The sequence below is a fragment of the Drosophila arizonae genome, chromosome X (genome assembly GCF_054131065.1).
Source record: "Drosophila arizonae isolate 15081-1271.41 chromosome X, UAZ_ARI_1.0, whole genome shotgun sequence".
Lineage (NCBI taxonomy): Eukaryota > Metazoa > Arthropoda > Insecta > Diptera > Drosophilidae > Drosophila > Drosophila arizonae.
In genome coordinates this window covers 15,378,980-15,397,021 of record NC_142927.1, presented here as the reverse complement: position 1 = coordinate 15,397,021, position 18,042 = coordinate 15,378,980, and the positions used below count along the sequence as shown (strand labels likewise).

Sequence of the window (18,042 nt, the reverse complement as noted above, 5' to 3'; positions counted from 1 at the left end):
ATCTGATCACATTTGATCATATCTGATTACATCTTTAAATGTATGTAGTGTTAGATCATTGATCATTTCTTTTTAATTTATTTTCTTTCAACTGTTTCCAATCGCGAATTCCTCTGAAAATTGATCTCTCTTGTGAAAACTTCTTTGGCATGCTCTATGCTCACTAACCTTCAGAGAAGTCGTTTTTCAGACCCCCTATTTCTGGTTGCATTCTCATTTTTTATCGAATTCATAGCGACTCTATGCCAGGGGCATAAATATTCCACTCGCTTTCACTCACGCCTTGAGAATTGCGGAATACAGAATAGAGCGGCATATGACTAAAACAAGAAACTCTGCGAGAGTCACTCGGATAATACAAGCTATCAGTTGAGACTGGAGAGAGCTCCAATATTATTGCAAGAATATAAAATAATCACTTTTAATTAATCAAAATTAGTAATATATAAACATCAAGCATAAAGGAGGAATAACACAACGGTCTTTGTTATTAATTTTAGATTATATCATATACCGATGCACATATTAATACATATACAGTAGCATCCGGTTATAACGACACCGCCTTTAGCGTTCGTTATTGCGATGAAATTTCAATAGTTCCCATAAACTTATATGAAAAGGCCTTGACTTGGTTATAGAGTCTTTCGGGTATAACGACGGGTATAAGTCGTCGAACTCTTGAGCGTCGCTATAACCAGACTCTACTGTATATTCATGCATATTTAACTAAATTTATCTCCAAACGAGTATGGGTTGATTACAGCCAACTATCATATTCATATTCTATTTATAAATATTTTACAGCTAAGCGAATAATTTCCTCAATAATATTCCGTAATTTCCTTCGAAAAGGGTTTAAAAGCCATAATCGAATATGTTTATTTGGCATTCGCAATGGTCTCGTGCACTCGTCATGGCCTCATTAAACGAATGGCCAAGTGATTAAATCTCGGCTCGCATTACACACAAACAATTTGCAGTTGACGGGCTGATAAGAATGTTTATTACCATAAAGCATAAAGTTTGCGCCGTGCTGCCAATAATAATGATAATAATGGCCGTAAGTAGTAAGCGATAAATAATGCGAAATTCATTTGTAAATGCTGCACTTAAGCTGCTCGTGGGTGGTGCGGTGGTGCGGCGGTGCGGTGAGTTGGTATGGCATTAACTATTTGTATTTGTTTACCCAGGCCACGAAAAGTATTCATTAATACACGATGAGATCGACGGGGTTGAGATGGGTCGCAGTCGCGCTCGTGGATGGGGGTTGGGTGTGTGGGTGGGTGAGTGGTTGGTTGGGTTAGGGTGAAGCGGGAGTCGTCATCATTAAAATTGAAAAATGCCACTTTAATGAATTTATTTGCGACACTTAACGCAAGTGAAAGCAAACAGAGAAAAATGATGTTCATTAACATAAAAATTGCGCTTTTGCGCTGTTTGCCACGGCCCGACAGGCTATTGACATTGGCAGTGAGGCACTGGCTGAGGCACTGGCTGGGGCAGCGACAGAGACAGCGACAGAGACAGCAGCCATTGTCCCACTCAGGGCGGCAAATGGAAATAGTCGTTGATGGTTTGGGTGGCTCTCGGCAATTGTCATTATCATTACCATTTTGACTTGTCGTCGTTCTTAGTCTCAAGTTGATGAGTCAATATGTCAGCTACTCGACAGGTCACGTACCTGACACGCCCTCTGCCCATCTCTCCTCTCGTCCAGCTGCTCACCAAGCACCCTCTAAATGAGCTGCTTAGCATATTGCGACATTTCAACTGCCACTCGATAGTCAGCTCCAGCTGTATATTTAATCTGTCGATAAAAACTATAAATTTGCTTTGTTTGATTATTTGGAATTGCAAATTTATTGGATGCTCTTCTCTCTTTCTATTCATTTTTCTAATCCTCTTTCTGTCTACTGTGTTTTGCCTTGAGCCTTCTCACTTGTCTACTCTCTTTTCACTATTCCCATTGCTCTTTACTCCCTTGTCGTTTATCACTTCTCTATTCTCTTTTCTTTATTCCTATTGGTCTCGATTCCGCTGTGTCTTCTCACTTCAGCATTCTCTCTAGCCTCTTCTCCTTTCTTTCTAACCTCATATTTCATGACCTATTTCACTTGTACTTCATATGTCTTTCTATTTCTCTTCTCTTCTCTTCTCTCTAGTTCACTCTTCTAGCAGTTTGTTTTTCTCTCTCTTCTCTTTTCTTTTCTCTCTGCTCTCTTGTCAGTTCCCTGCTCTCTTTTTATGCTTCTCTGTTTTCAGTTATCTTTTCGCTTGATTCTTTTCTCTCTTCTCTATCTGCTCTTATCTCTAGTTCGTTCTGATTTCCCACCTCTCTTGTTTCTCAGCTTTCTTCTATCTTCATACTTCTATCTCTTATTCTCATTTCTTACTTATCACTACGTTCTTTTCTTTTCTATTGTCGCTCTTCTTACTTCGCTTTTCTCTCGTCCCACTTTTTATTTCATTCTTCTCTCGTATCTCGTTTCACTTCTCTCTTCTCTCGTGCCTCTTTTTATACCCTGAACCCATTTTCAATGGGAAATCAGGGTATAATGGTTTTGTTGAAATGTATGTAACAGGCAGAAGGAGGCGTGGCAGACCCCACAAAGTATATATATTCTTGATCAGGGCGACGAGCTGAGTCGATTTGGCCCTGTCCGTCTGTCCGTCCGTCCGTCTGTCCGGCTGTCCGTCTGTCCGTATGTTTGAACGCGTCGATTTCCGAAGATATAAGAGCTAGAGACTTCAATTTTTTTTTAAATGACCGTATATACAGCGCGGACGTCAAGTTTGCTTTTAAAATTCGATAAATCATCCCATTATGTTTTTATCGAGTAAAAACAATCAAGTTCAAATCAGATGCAACTATAGGTAATTGTGAATGATTTTTTTTTTTTTTTTTTTTAATATCTCAAATATTCAATATAATATGTAGATCATATGCTGAAAGTTTCATTAAATTCCGTTCAGTCAAAAATTAATAAAAAATAATCAAATATTTGGCCAATTAACAAACGCACGTGCAGCAGCTTCAACAGCATCGTATGCGTGTGCACACATACATTCAAACTTCTTCTAGAAACATTCGTTGAATCACATCAGCTGTTAGTTTCGTTTAGTTTTGGTAGATGGCGCAGCAGCAGTGAATCTATTTGAGTTTTGCCAGCGCCACTAGCAGAAGTGAGGTGGCGTAGTGTGTTAGCTGCATGACGCTCGATCGAGAAGTCGCGGTTCGAATCCCGATCTCCCGATCGATGCAACTGATGTTAACTTTTTTAATTGTTTCGAAATATTTTTACATTTTATTAAATGAGTTTTATTTATATTTTTATTTTCGGGCAATAATTAAAGCCAATTTAAACAATATTACATCGTAGGCTTCTCATTATGTGGATAACGTAGATTGTTTACGTAATATTGAATTAGTAGATTTTTGTCAAGAACCTTCAACTGCTGGGCAGTTATCAACTCTGGCAGCTTACGATTCTTAAATTTTATAGCAAACATAAGATCATTTTCGTAGGGAAATGCGGCTAAGATCATTTCTGGCTTGAGACCGCGTTCGAAGCCATTATTGACAGTGGCAACAAGCTTCTTGTGTTTCTTTATCGAACGCAGCATTACTTTTTTTGTGACATTCGTGTTATTGACGCTGTCTTCTCCCATAACCACCGAGTTCAACTGACTGTTGCGTGGACGTCCCTGCAATAAGAATCAATGGTAGCTGGCGCATTGACACAAAAAAGAAAACTTACCCGCCGACGCGGTAGAGTACGTTCTGGTGGTTCGGAAACTGCTCCTGCAATAGATGGAGCCGCAGCAGCGCTAGTAGCACTGGCAGCAGAATCCGCTGTTGGAAGACAAAATATGTAAAATGTATCCATATATTAAATAAATGTATTAATTAAATATCTAAATTTAACACTTACGTTGCATATTCTGGGCGGGAGAAACCCTTCCGTCGAGTATCTAAATTAATTCACATTTAAATTAATTAATTAATTTACATTTAGTTAATATTCGCAAATGTAAAAAAAAAAAAAAATTACCAATTGAGCTTTTAAATTTCGTTTTCCCATTTTATTGTAAGACGGTTAACTTTTACAATATATTTGAAGCTATATCAGCATATTTGAGTTGACATACAAGTGTGACATCAACCACGCAGACTACTAGATTGTTTGATGCTGAGCAAGGCACGAACATATTTCAGAGGTGCTCAAGCGAACTTTCGTTATCGGATTTTAAAAGAACTACTTCGATTTTTATACCCCGATTTTTATACCCATTGAAAATGGGAAGTCAGGGTATAATGGTTTTGTGAAAAGTATGTAACAGGCAGAAGGAATCATCGCAGACCCCATTAAGTATATATATTCTTGATCAGGATGACGAGCGGAGTCGATATAGCCCTGTCCGTCTGTCCGTCCGTCCGTCCGTCCGTCCGTATGAGCAATCTGAGGATCTCAGAAGATATAAGAGCTAGAGAGCTGAAATTTGGCATGCATGCTCGTGTATACCATAGGCAGTACAAGTTTATCTTATGTTTTCGATAACTCATCCAATAACTTTTTTATCGAGAATAATCGAAAAATCGACATTGTTTTTTGAGCCTAATTTGAACACTTTTAGACCTGGAGACTTCAAATTTGCGTTGTATATAAAGTTAATGGATACATTTTGCAATCTACAGAGTTTATATACCACGCCCCCTTCGCCACCTATTTGTAAAAAACTCATTTCAAGTACTAGAAACTTGTGCTTTGGAATGTGCATACATTTTAACCATATGATTACGCTCTGAAAGTTTCAATAAGATTGTATGTCTATAAAAAAAAAATTATTCAAGAAATAAATTCTCATAATATTCCTCACATTGCAGCGCAGCCCAAGCGCATCCGCTGCTAACTGCGCAGTCAGCAGAGCGCGTGCTTATAAGTGCATGTGTATGTATGTGTGCATAAAAGAAGTCCAGAATGATTAGAATATTAGCTTGGAGGGTTCAGGGTATCTCCTAGTCGAGCAGTCTCGACTGGAGCCTTCTTACTTGTTACTTCTCTTGTTTCCATCATCACTTCCTCTTTTCATTTCTCACTCTTCTTACTATACTCCTTCCGTTCTTTTTTCCATTGTATGTTCCCCATTCGCCATTCACAATTCTCCATTCTCCATTCTCTTTTCTCCCGTTCGCTGCTCCTTTCTTACTACTCTCCCGTTTCTTGTTTCTCCTCCCTTCTCTTTTCATTCGTCTCACTTCCCCCTCTATTTTCTTTCTTCGCTGCTACCTCCTTCATTAGCTTTTCTCCTTTGTTCATTCTCACTTCAGCTCTTGGCCTACTCCCCTCCCTCAGATCTATCCTCCTCTTTGTATTCTACTCTATTCGTCCTTTCTCTATCCTCGCTCATCTCATCTTCTCATGGCCTTAAGACGCTCGTATAAACATCAAGTTTCGCTGCCATGTTGATGCATGAATGGTTTATAAAAACTATAATAATTGACTCGATTGACTTAATTGAGTGAATCCCCATCGAATGAACCAAACTATTGTTGCTTTCCCAGAGCTTGAGTGGCCTGCGGCTGCTCTGATTAGAGAAGGAGAGAGCAAGAGAGAAAGAGAGAGAGAGAGAGAGAAAGAGAGAGAGAGCGATGAAAACCTATTGTTCTAAGCATCGGCTGACTGGCTGTGCGTGTGTCTGTGTGTGCTCAGTTTAATGAACAAAGTGAACCGCTTAAAAGTCGTGTCTGGGTCTACACTGGGTCTAGGCTGGCTCTGGCCTGGCCTGCTCATGGCGTGGCGTTGCCTGGCTAAAGTAATGCTAATCAAGTTGATGCACATCGCATATTTCGCTGGTCAAAGGCCGGCCAGATACTTAGACTGGGAGCCAAAGAGCAGCAATCAGTTGGTCAATTGTCGATTGTCAGTTTTGGGGTCAGCTGAGGTCACAGCCTGGGTGCCGCACCAGTGGTGCGTGGGGGCGTGGCCATTGCAATAACATGCGTTTCACCTATCGAACAGCAAAGTCAAGCTGCATTGGCTTTGATGCTGACGCCTCGGCTCCTGTTGCTGTTTGTTTTTGAAGCTAATTCGATTGTTTAAGTTCAAGTAATGAACAGCATTTGTGGCATACACACACACACACGTACTGCACATAATGTGTGTGTGTGTGCGTGTTGGTGGTCAGCTCCACACTCGAGACCGTTGCATGGCCCGCCTGGTCCTTTTGCGGTTAATTTGCGCCTATGGAGACCAAAGTCAACAAGCGCTCATGCAGCTGCCTCTGCTACATCTCCCATCTCATCATCGTCATCATCGTCATTATCATCATCAGCATTGTCATGATGATCGCTCGGCGTTGGCACTTTGCAACTCTCTGTTTGCCCAGCCAGCCAAGCCGCTGCGAACAATGGCACAACTAAACGAATCCTCCAGCTGCTGGCCCATGGGGCAGCTGCTAGCTCCAGCTCCGGCTGCAGCTGCAGCTAAAGCTGAGCACTTTGTCTGCCATGCTGTGGCCATTTTAATGCGCTTTGCATTGTAACGGGAGAGCCCATGCCACTTGCCACTTGCCACATGCCACTTACCACATGCCACTTGGTAGGCACATGCCAATTTTCATGCCGCATAATTTTGGTAAATATTAATTGCCATTTGCCATGCTAAAAATTAAATACGATGTGCAAAGCGAAAGCGTTGCCCCGCTCAACTGGCTAAAAGCGCTTTGCCATTGTCGACATTCACTAAGCCAATTGCGAAATTTAAATCTTTAAGCTCTTATATAACTCTTTCATGTTTGGAGTTGAGCTTTTGTTTGTCAGTTTTTGTTTTCGCTTTTTTATTTGAAGCATTGAAATATTTTTTGGATAGACAGAGGTTTAGAGTGAACTACAACTGTTAAGCTGCTGAAGATTCCCATGCCACGCCCCCGGTAGGCGTTCATATGGGATATGGGAGGGCCAATCTAATTATTATATATATTTGCTATTATTATTATTATTGCTAGTATTTCTTAATACGATCTGGCTTATATAACAGTTCATAAACATGTTTTCTTTTATTTTTTATTTTGATATATTTATATGAGAAAGAAAAAGAAAAACAAGACCAGACAAGACAAGATTTTGTAGTAAAAATAATTTTTGACAATTTATTCACTTAAGAAAAATAATAAAAAAAACAAGTAGGAAGGCTCCAATCGAGACTGCTCGACTAGGAGATACCCTGAACCCTCCAAGCTAATATTCTAATCATTCTGGACTTCTTTTATGCACACATACCTACACATGCACTTATAAGCACGCGCTCTGCTGCGCAGTTAGCTGCGGCTGCGCTTGGGCTGCGCTGCAATGTGAGGAATATTATGAGAATTTATTTCTTGAATAATTTCTTTTATAGACATACAATCTTATTGAAACTTTCAGAGCGTAATCATATGGTTAAAATGTGTGCACATTCCAAAGCACAAGTCTCTAGTACTTGAAATGCGTTTTTTACAAATAAGCGGCGAAGGGGGCGTATACCACGCCCCCACTCTGTAGATTGCAAAATCTTTGTATCCATTAACTTTATATACAACGCAAATTTGAAGTCTCCAGGTCTAAAAGTGTTCAAACTAGGCTGAAAAAACAATGTCGATTTTTCGATTATTCTCGATAAAAAAGTTATTGGACGAGTTATCGAAAAAATAAGGTAAACTTGTACTGCCTATGGTATACACGAGTATGCATGCTAAATTTCAGCTCTCTAGCTCTTATATCTTCTGAGATCCTTTTGCTCATACGGACGGACGGACGGACGGACAGACGGACAGGGCTATATCGACTCAGCTCGTCATCCTGATCAAGAATATATATACTTTATGGGGTCTGCGATGATTCCTTCTGCCTGTTACATACTTTTCATAAAACCATTGTACCCTGACTTCCCATTTTCAATGGGTTCAGGGTATAAAAATCGAACTAGTTCTTTTAAAATCCGATAACGAAAGTTCGCTTGAGCACCTCTGAAATATGTTCGTGCCTTGCTCAGCATCAAACAATCTAGTAGTCTGCGTGGTTGATGTCACACTTGTATGTCAACTCAAATATGCTGATATAGCTTCAAATATATTGTAAAAGTTAACCGTCTTACAATAAAATGGGAAAACGAAATTTAAAAGCTCAATTGGTAATTTTTTATATTTTTTACATTTTTACATTTTCGAATATTAACTAAATGTAAATTAATTTATTAATTTTAATGTGAATTAATTTAGATACCCGGCGGAAGGGTTTCTCCCGACAAGAATATGCAACGTAAGTGTTAAATTTAGATATTTAATTAATATGTATACATTTATATAATATATGGATACATTTTACATATTTTGTCTCCCAACAGCGGTTTCTTCTGCCAGTGCTACTAGCGCTGCTGCGGCTCCATCTATTGCAGGAGCAGTACCACCAGAACCACCAGAACGTACTCTACCGCGTCGGCGGGTAAGTTTTCCTTTTTGTGTCAATGCGCCAGCTACCATTGATTCTTATTGCAGGGACGTCCACGCAACAGTCAGTTGAACTCGGTGGTTATGGGAGAAGACAGCGTCAATAACACGAATGTCACAAAAAAGTAATGCTGCGTTCGATAAAGAAACACAAGAAGCTTGTTGCCACTGTCAATAATGGCTTCGAACGCGGTCTCAAGCCAGAAATGATCTTAGCCGCATTTCCCTACGAAAATGATCTTATGTTTGCCGTAAAATTTAAGAATCGTAAGCTGCCAGAGTTGATAACTGCCCAGCAGTTGAAGGTTCTTGACAAAAATCTACTAATTCAATATTACGTAAACAATCTACGTTATCCACATAATGAGAATCCTACGATGTAATATTGTTTAAATTGGCCCGAAAAATCGCTGACTAACAGTTACATTGACCACCTCTAGCAGCCACCCCAGTGCTTGAAAAAAGAATAAGTAAGAAAACTCTAATAATAATAATATTACTAATAATAATAATAAAAAAGTAATAAAAGAAAAATAAATAATAACTTTAACTATAAATTGCATTCTTAACAATATATATGTAATGAAAAAAAAAAAAATCATACAAAATCATTCAAATAAAATGATAACAATACTAATAATATTCTCTACTCGACTATCTATTAGTAGCACCATTTCTTGCTTACTCTCTAGTTACACATATAAATTGTATTCATAACATTTCATAAAAAAGAATAATAATAATAATAATAAAAAAAAATACAAAATGCAAAAAAAAAAAAACAAGTAAGAAAGCTCTAGTCGAGACTACTCGACTACGAGATCCCCTGAACCCTTGGAGTAATAGCTATTTCAATAATTTTTCGCGTCTATCAGCTTACACAAGAAACACGCACACACACACACACACACACACACACACACACACGCACGCACGCACACACAGGCATACATACACACACATACATACACACACACACACACACATACACAAACAATTACATACATATACACACACAAGCATAAACACGTATGAAGGCTCCAGTCGAGACTGCTCGACTAGGAGATACCCTGAACCCTCCAAGCTAATATTCTAATCATTCTGGACTTCTTTTATGCACACATACCTACACATGCACTTATAAGCACGCGCTCTGCTGACTGCGCAGTTTGCTGCGGCTGCGCTTGGGCTGCGCTGCAATGTGAGGAATATTATGAGAATTTATTTCTTGAATAATTTTTTTTATAGACATACAATCTTATTGAAACTTTCAGAGCGTAATCATATGGTTAAAATGTGTGCTCATTCCAAAGCACAAGTCTCTAGTACTTGAAATGCGTTTTTTACAAATAAGCGGCGAAGGGGGCGTATACCACGCCCCCACTCTGTAGATTGCAAAATCTTTGTATCCATTAACTTTATATACAACGCAAATTTGAAGTCTCCAGGTCTAAAAGTGTTCAAATTAGGCTGAAAAAACAATGTCGATTTTTCGATTATTCTCGATAAAAAAGTTATTGGACGAGTTATCGAAAAAATAAGATAAACTTGTTCTGCCTATGGTATACACGAGTATGCATGCCAAATTTCAGCTCTCTAGCTCTTATATCTTCTGAGATCCTTTTGCTCATACGGACGGACGGACGGACGGACAGACGGACAGGGCTATATCGACTCAGCTCGTCATCCTGATCAAGAATATATATACTTTATGGGGTCTGCGATGATTCCTTCTGCCTGTTACATACTTTTCACAAAACCATTATACCCTGACTTCCCATTTTCAATGGGTTCAGGGTATAAAAATCGAACTAGTTCTTTTAAAATCCGATAACGAAAGTTCGCTTGAGCAGCCTCTGAAATATGTTCGTGCCTTGCTCAGCATCAAACAATCTAGTAGTCTGCGTGGTTGATGTCACACTTGTATGTCAAGTCAAATATGCTGATATAGCTTCAACATTGTAAAAATTAACCGTCTTACAATAAAATGGGAAGACGAAATTTAAAAGCTCAATTGGTAATTTTTTATATTTTTTACATTTTTACATTTTCGAATATTAACTAAATGTAAATTAATTAATTAATTTTAATGATGAATTAATTTAGATACTCGACGGAAGGGTTTCTCCCGCCAAGAATATGCAACGTAAGTGTTAAATTTAGATATTTAATTAATATGTATACATATATATAATATATGGATACATTTTACATATTTTGTGTTCCAACAGCGGTTTCTTCTGCCAGTGCTACTAGCGCTGCTGCGGCTCCATCTATTGCAGGAGCAGTTCCGAACCACCAGAACGTACTCTACCGCGTCGGCGGGTAAGTTTTCCTTTTTGTGTCAATGCGCCAGCTACCATTGATTCTTATTGCAGGGACGTCCACGCAACAGTCAGTTGAACTCGGTGGTTATGGGAGAAGACAGCGTCAATAACACGAATGTCACAAAAAAAGTAATGCTGCGTTCGATAAAGAAACACAAGAAGCTTGTTGCCACTGTCAATAATGGCTTCGAACGCGGTCTCAAGCCAGAAATGATCTTAGCCGCATTTCCCTACGAAAATGATCTTATGTTTGCCGTAAAATTTAAGAATCGTAAGCTGCCAGAGTTGATAACTGCCCAGCAGTTGAAGGTTCTTGACAAAAATCTACTAATTCAATATTACGTAAACAATCTACGTTATCCACATAATGAGAATCCTACGATGTAATATTGTTTAAATTGGCCCGAAAAATCGCTGACTAACAGTTACATTGACCACCTCTAGCAGCCACCCCAGTGCTTGAAAAAAGAATAAGTAAGAAAACTCTAATAATAATAATATTACTAATAATAATAATAAAAAAGTAATAAAAGAAAAATAAATAATAACTTTAACTATAAATTGCATTCTTAACAATATATATGTAATGAAAAAAAAAAATCATACAAAATCATTCAAATAAAATGATAACAATACTAATAATATTCTCTACTCGACTATCTATTAGTAGCACCATTTCTTGCTTACTCTCTAGTTACACATATATATTGTATTCATAACATTTCATAAAAAGAATAATAATAATAATAATAAAAAAAAAATACAAAATGCAAAAAAAAACAAGTAAGAAGGCTCCAGTCGAGACTGCTCGACTAGGAGATACCCTGAACCCTCCAAACTGATATTCTAATCATTCTGGACTTCTTTTATGCACACATACATACACATGCACGTATAAGCACGCGCTTTGCAAACTGCGCAGCTAGCAGCGGCTGCGCTTGGGCTGCACTGCAGTGTGGGCAATATAACGAGAATTTATTTGTTGAATAATTTCTTTTGTAGACATACGATCTTAATGAAACTTTTAGAGCGTAATCATATGGCTTAAATGTGTGTACATTTCAAAGCACAAGTCTCTAGTACTTGAAATGCGTTTTTTACAAATTGGGGGCGAAGGGGGCGTGGTATCCAAAATCTGTAAATTACAAAATCTTTGTATCCATTAACTTTATATACAACGCAAATTTGAAGTCTCCAGGTCTAAAAGTGTTCAAAATAAGCTGAAAAAACATTGTCGATTTTTCGATTATTCTCGATAAAAAAGTTATCGGATGAGTTATCGAAAAAATAAAGCAAACTTGTACTGCCTATGGTATACACGAGTATGCTTGCCAAATTTCAGCTCTCTAGCTCTTATATCTTCTGAGATCCTTTTGCTCATACGGACGGACGGACGGACGGACGGACGGACGGACGGACGGACGGACGGACGGACGGACAGACGGACAGGGCTATATCGACTCAGCTCGTCGTCCTGATCAAGAATATATATACTTTATGGGGTCTGCGATGATTCCTTCTGCCTGTTACATACTTTTCACAAAACCATTATACCCTGATTTCCCATTTTCAATGGGTTCAGGGTATAAAAAACAAGTAAGAAAGCTCTAGTCGAGACTACTCGACTACGAGATCCCCTGAACCCTTGGAGTAATAGCTATTTCAATAATTTTTCGCGTCTATCAGCTTACACAAGAAACACGCACACACACACACACACACACACACACACACACGCACACACAGGCATACATACACACACATACATACACACACACACACACACATACACAAACAATTACATACATATACACACACAAGCATAAACACGTATGAAGGCTCCAGTCGAGACTGCTCGACTAGGAGATACCCTGAACCCTCCAAGCTAATATTCTAATCATTCTGGACTTCTTTTATGCACACATACCTACACATGCACTTATAAGCACGCGCTCTTCTGCGCAGTTAGCTGCGGCTGCGCTTGGGCTGCGCTGCAATGTGAGGAATATTATGAGAATTTATTTCTTGAATAATTTTTTTTATAGACATACAATCTTATTGAAACTTTCAGAGCGTAATCATATGGTTAAAATGTGTGCTCATTCCAAAGCACAAGTCTCTAGTACTTGAAATGCGTTTTTTACAAATAAGCGGCGAAGGGGGCGTATACCACGCCCCCACTCTGTAGATTGCAAAATCTTTGTATCCATTAACTTTATATACAACGCAAATTTGAAGTCTCTAGGTCTAAAAGTGTTCAAATTAGGCTGAAAAAACAATGTCGATTTTTCGATTATTCTCGATAAAAAAGTTATTGGACGAGTTATCGAAAAAATAAGATAAACTTGTACTGCCTATGGTATACACGAGTATGCATGCTAAATTTCAGCTCTCTAGCTCTTATATCTTCTGAGATCCTTTTGCTCATACGGACGGACGGACGGACGGACAGACGGACAGGGCTATATCGACTCAGCTCGTCATCCTGATCAAGAATATATATACTTTATGGGGTCTGCGATGATTCCTTCTGCCTGTTACATACTTTTCACAAAACCATTATACCCTGACTTCCCATTTTCAATGGGTTCAGGGTATAAAAAACGAACTAGTTGTTTTAAAATCCGATAACGAAAGTTCGCTTGAGCACCTCTGAAATATGTTCGTGCCTTGCTCAGCATCAAACAATCTAGTAGTCTGCGTGGTTGATGTCACACTTGTATGTCAACTCAAATATGCTGATATAGCTTCAAATATATTGTAAAAGTTAACCGTCTTACAATAAAATGGGAAAACGAAATTTAAAAGCTCAATTGGTAATTTTTTATATTTTTTACATTTTTACATTTTCGAATATTAACTAAATGTAAATTAATTTATTAATTTTAATGTGAATTAATTTAGATACCCGGCGGAAGGGTTTCTCCCGACAAGAATATGCAACGTAAGTGTTAAATTTAGATATTTAATTAATATGTATACATTTATATAATATATGGATACATTTTACATATTTTGTCTCCCAACAGCGGTTTCTTCTGCCAGTGCTACTAGCGCTGCTGCGGCTCCATCTATTGCAGGAGCAGTACCACCAGAACCACCAGAACGTACTCTACCGCGTCGGCGGGTAAGTTTTCCTTTTTGTGTCAATGCGCCAGCTACCATTGATTCTTATTGCAGGGACGTCCACGCAACAGCCAGTTGAACACGGTGGTTATGGGAGAAGACAGCGTCAATAACACGAATGTCACAAAAAAAGTAATGCTGCGTTCGATAAAGAAACACAAGAAGCTTGTTGCCACTGTCAATAATGGCTTCGAACGCGGTCTCAAGCCAGAAATGATCTTAGCCGCATTTCCCTACGAAAATGATCTTATGTTTGCCGTAAAATTTAAGAATCGTAAGCTGCCAGAGTTGATAACTGCCCAGCAGTTGAAGGTTCTTGACAAAAATCTACTAATTCAATATTACGTAAACAATCTACGTTATCCACATAATGAGAATCCTACGATGTAATATTGTTTAAATTGGCCCGAAAAATCGCTGACTAACAGTTACATTGACCACCTCTAGCAGCCACCCCAGTGCTTGAAAAAAGAATAAGTAAGAAAACTCTAATAATAATAATATTACTAATAATAATAATAAAAAAGTAATAAAAGAAAAATAAATAATAACTTTAACTATAAATTGCATTCTTAACAATATATATGTAATGAAAAAAAAAAAAAAAAATCATACAAAATCATTCAAATAAAATGATAACAATACTAATAATATTCTCTACTCGACTATCTATTAGTAGCACCATTTCTTGCTTACTCTCTAGTTACACATATAAATTGTATTCATAACATTTCATAAAAAAGAATAATAATAATAATAATAAAAAAAAAATACAAAATGCAAAAAAAAAAAAAACAAGTAAGAAAGCTCTAGTCGAGACTACTCGACTACGAGATCCCCTGAACCCTTGGAGTAATAGCTATTTCAATAATTTTTCGCGTCTATCAGCTTACACAAGAAACACGCACACACACACACACACACACACACACGCACGCACGCACACACAGGCATACATACACACACATACATACACACACACACACACACATACACAAACAATTACATACATATACACACACAAGCATAAACACGTATGAAGGCTCCAGTCGAGACTGCTCGACTAGGAGATACCCTGAACCCTCCAAGCTAATATTCTAATCATTCTGGACTTCTTTTATGCACACATACCTACACATGCACTTATAAGCACGCGCTCTGCTGACTGCGCAGTTTGCTGCGGCTGCGCTTGGGCTGCGCTGCAATGTGAGGAATATTATGAGAATTTATTTCTTGAATAATTTTTTTTATAGACATACAATCTTATTGAAACTTTCAGAGCGTAATCATATGGTTAAAATGTGTGCTCATTCCAAAGCACAAGTCTCTAGTACTTGAAATGCGTTTTTTACAAATAAGCGGCGAAGGGGGCGTATACCACGCCCCCACTCTGTAGATTGCAAAATCTTTGTATCCATTAACTTTATATACAACGCAAATTTGAAGTCTCCAGGTCTAAAAGTGTTCAAATTAGGCTGAAAAACAATGTCGATTTTTCGATTATTCTCGATAAAAAAGTTATTGGACGAGTTATCGAAAAAATAAGATAAACTTGTTCTGCCTATGGTATACACGAGTATGCATGCTAAATTTCAGCTCTCTAGCTCTTATATCTTCTGAGATCCTTTTGCTCATACGGACGGACGGACGGACGGACGGACGGACAGACGGACAGGGCTATATCGACTCAGCTCGTCATCCTGATCAAGAATATATATACTTTATGGGGTCTGCGATGATTCCTTCTGCCTGTTACATACTTTTCACAAAACCATTATACCCTGACTTCCCATTTTCAATGGGTTCAGGGTATAAAAAACGAACTAGTTGTTTTAAAATCCGATAACGAAAGTTCGCTTGAGCACCTCTGAAATATGTTCGTGCCTTGCTCAGCATCAAACAATCTAGTAGTCTGCGTGGTTGATGTCACACTTGTATGTCAACTCAAATATGCTGATATAGCTTCAAATATATTGTAAAAGTTAACCGTCTTACAATAAAATGGGAAAACGAAATTTAAAAGCTCAATTGGTAATTTTTTATATTTTTTACATTTTTACATTTTCGAATATTAACTAAATGTAAATTAATTTATTAATTTTAATGTGAATTAATTTAGATACCCGGCGGAAGGGTTTCTCCCGACAAGAATATGCAACGTAAGTGTTAAATTTAGATATTTAATTAATATGTATACATTTATATAATATATGGATACATTTTACATATTTTGTCTTCCAACAGCGGTTTCTTCTGCCAGTGCTACTAGCGCTGCTGCGGCTCCATCTATTGCAGGAGCAGTTTCCGAACCACCAGAACGTACTCTACCGCGTCGGCGGGTAAGTTTTCCTTTTTGTGTCAATGCGCCAGCTACCATTGATTCTTATTGCAGGGACGTCCACGCAACAGTCAGTTGAACTCGGTGGTTATGGGAGAAGACAGCGTCAATAACACGGATGTCACAAAAAAAGTAATGCTGCGTTCGATAAAGAAACACAAGAAGCTTGTTGCCACTGTCAATAATGGCTTCGAACGCGGTCTCAAGCCAGAAATGATCTTAGCCGCATTTCCCTACGAAAATGATCTTATGTTTGCCGTAAAATTTAAGAATCGTAAGCTGCCAGAGTTGATAACTGCCCAGCAGTTGAAGGTTCTTGACAAAAATCTACTAATTCAATATTACGTAAACAATCTACGTTATCCACATAATGAGAATCCTACGATGTAATATTGTTTAAATTGGCCCGAAAAATCGCTGACTAACAGTTACATTGACCACCTCTAGCAGCCACCCCAGTGCTTGAAAAAAGAATAAGTAAGAAAACTCTAATAATAATAATATTACTAATAATAATAATAAAAAAGTAATAAAAGAAAAATAAATAATAACTTTAACTATAAATTGCATTCTTAACAATATATATGTAATGAAAAAAAAAATCATACAAAATCATTCAAATAAAATGATAACAATACTAATAATATTCTCTACTCGACTATCTATTAGTAGCACCATTTCTTGCTCACTCTCTTGTTACACATATAAATTGTATTCATAACATTTCATAAAAAAGAATAATAATAATAATAAAAAAAAATTCAAAATACAAAAAAAAAAAAAAAATAAATAAATAAAAAATAAAATAAAAAAATAATACGAAAAAAAAAAACCAAAAACAAAAAGAGCAATATTATAAATTTAAGAAAAACGCATATAAAAATGTATTATAAATTATAGTCTCTAGTCGAATATTTAGTAGGATCACCATTTCATCCACAGACCCGACACATAGTTCACTACGCCAGGTTATGGACATTTTCTCGAATATCTACATTTAGTATCCGCTCTAGTTAAGCATAGACAAGACAAGCAGCAAATTTTGGTCAATTTTTACCCACTCAGTCAGTTAAATGCGGCTCTTATTGAGCTCATGCTAATTGCTTGCTCAGCTTAGGCGGATTAGGCGGATTTTTATTGAACTTTGCTTCATATTCATGGGAATTATCATGTTCTCGTTTTTAAGCTACACATAGTTAGTCTATCCATTTACACTAGCTTCAGCTTAAGAACCGGCTGACTGTGGATAAAATCAGCTGCTGGCCTCTGTCTCTCTTTGGTTTTCTGGAGGGGAGGGGACGGTAATTGGATCTGGCTGCGGGGCTAGGTGTGGGCTTATAATGCGTTGCCTCGCTGTGCGTTGTTTTGGCCTGGGTTTGGCTGTTGACAAAACTTATCAACTTTGACAGCATGTCAATGGCAATGATTACCGCGCCAGCTTAGCTGAGCTGATATGGGTGTGGGGGGAGGGGCTTGAGGGCGTTCTTACCTGTACGAAACTTCAAAGACAAGTGTCACGTGTCAGGTGAGGCCGGAAGGGGGAAGGTGGCAAGCTGCATGCAATTGGAGGGCTATGAATGAATTGTAGGTGAAGTTAACTCTAGGCTGCGCGTGTGTGTGTGTGTGTGTGTGTGTGTGTGCCTCTGCACACTAATTGATCTCAACGGTCGGATTAGCAACGCAAGTAAATTGATAGCCTGAACGGAAAAGTTTGATGTCAAAGTGAGAACAAACTCTACCAAAAATACGCATAGATGGAGAACT

The 18,042-nt window shown here is 38.0% G+C and overlaps 1 protein-coding gene across 3 annotated transcripts in view; it reads left to right on the top strand.

Annotated features, from left to right (window-relative positions):
* The first annotated feature begins 9,942 nt into the window (after positions 1–9,942).
* LOC149267940 (uncharacterized) overlaps positions 9,943–18,042 on the top strand; it is a 293,596-nt gene continuing 285,496 nt past the window's right edge. The window contains exons 1-2 of one of the 3 annotated variants that reach the window (XM_089473160.1): positions 9,943–10,504; positions 10,594–10,633. The gene's annotated coding sequence lies outside the window, so the exon portion shown is untranslated. The remainder of the gene's footprint in view (positions 10,505–10,593; positions 10,634–18,042) is intronic. The other 2 variants (XR_016270853.1, XR_016270854.1) reach the window with 2 other exon arrangements.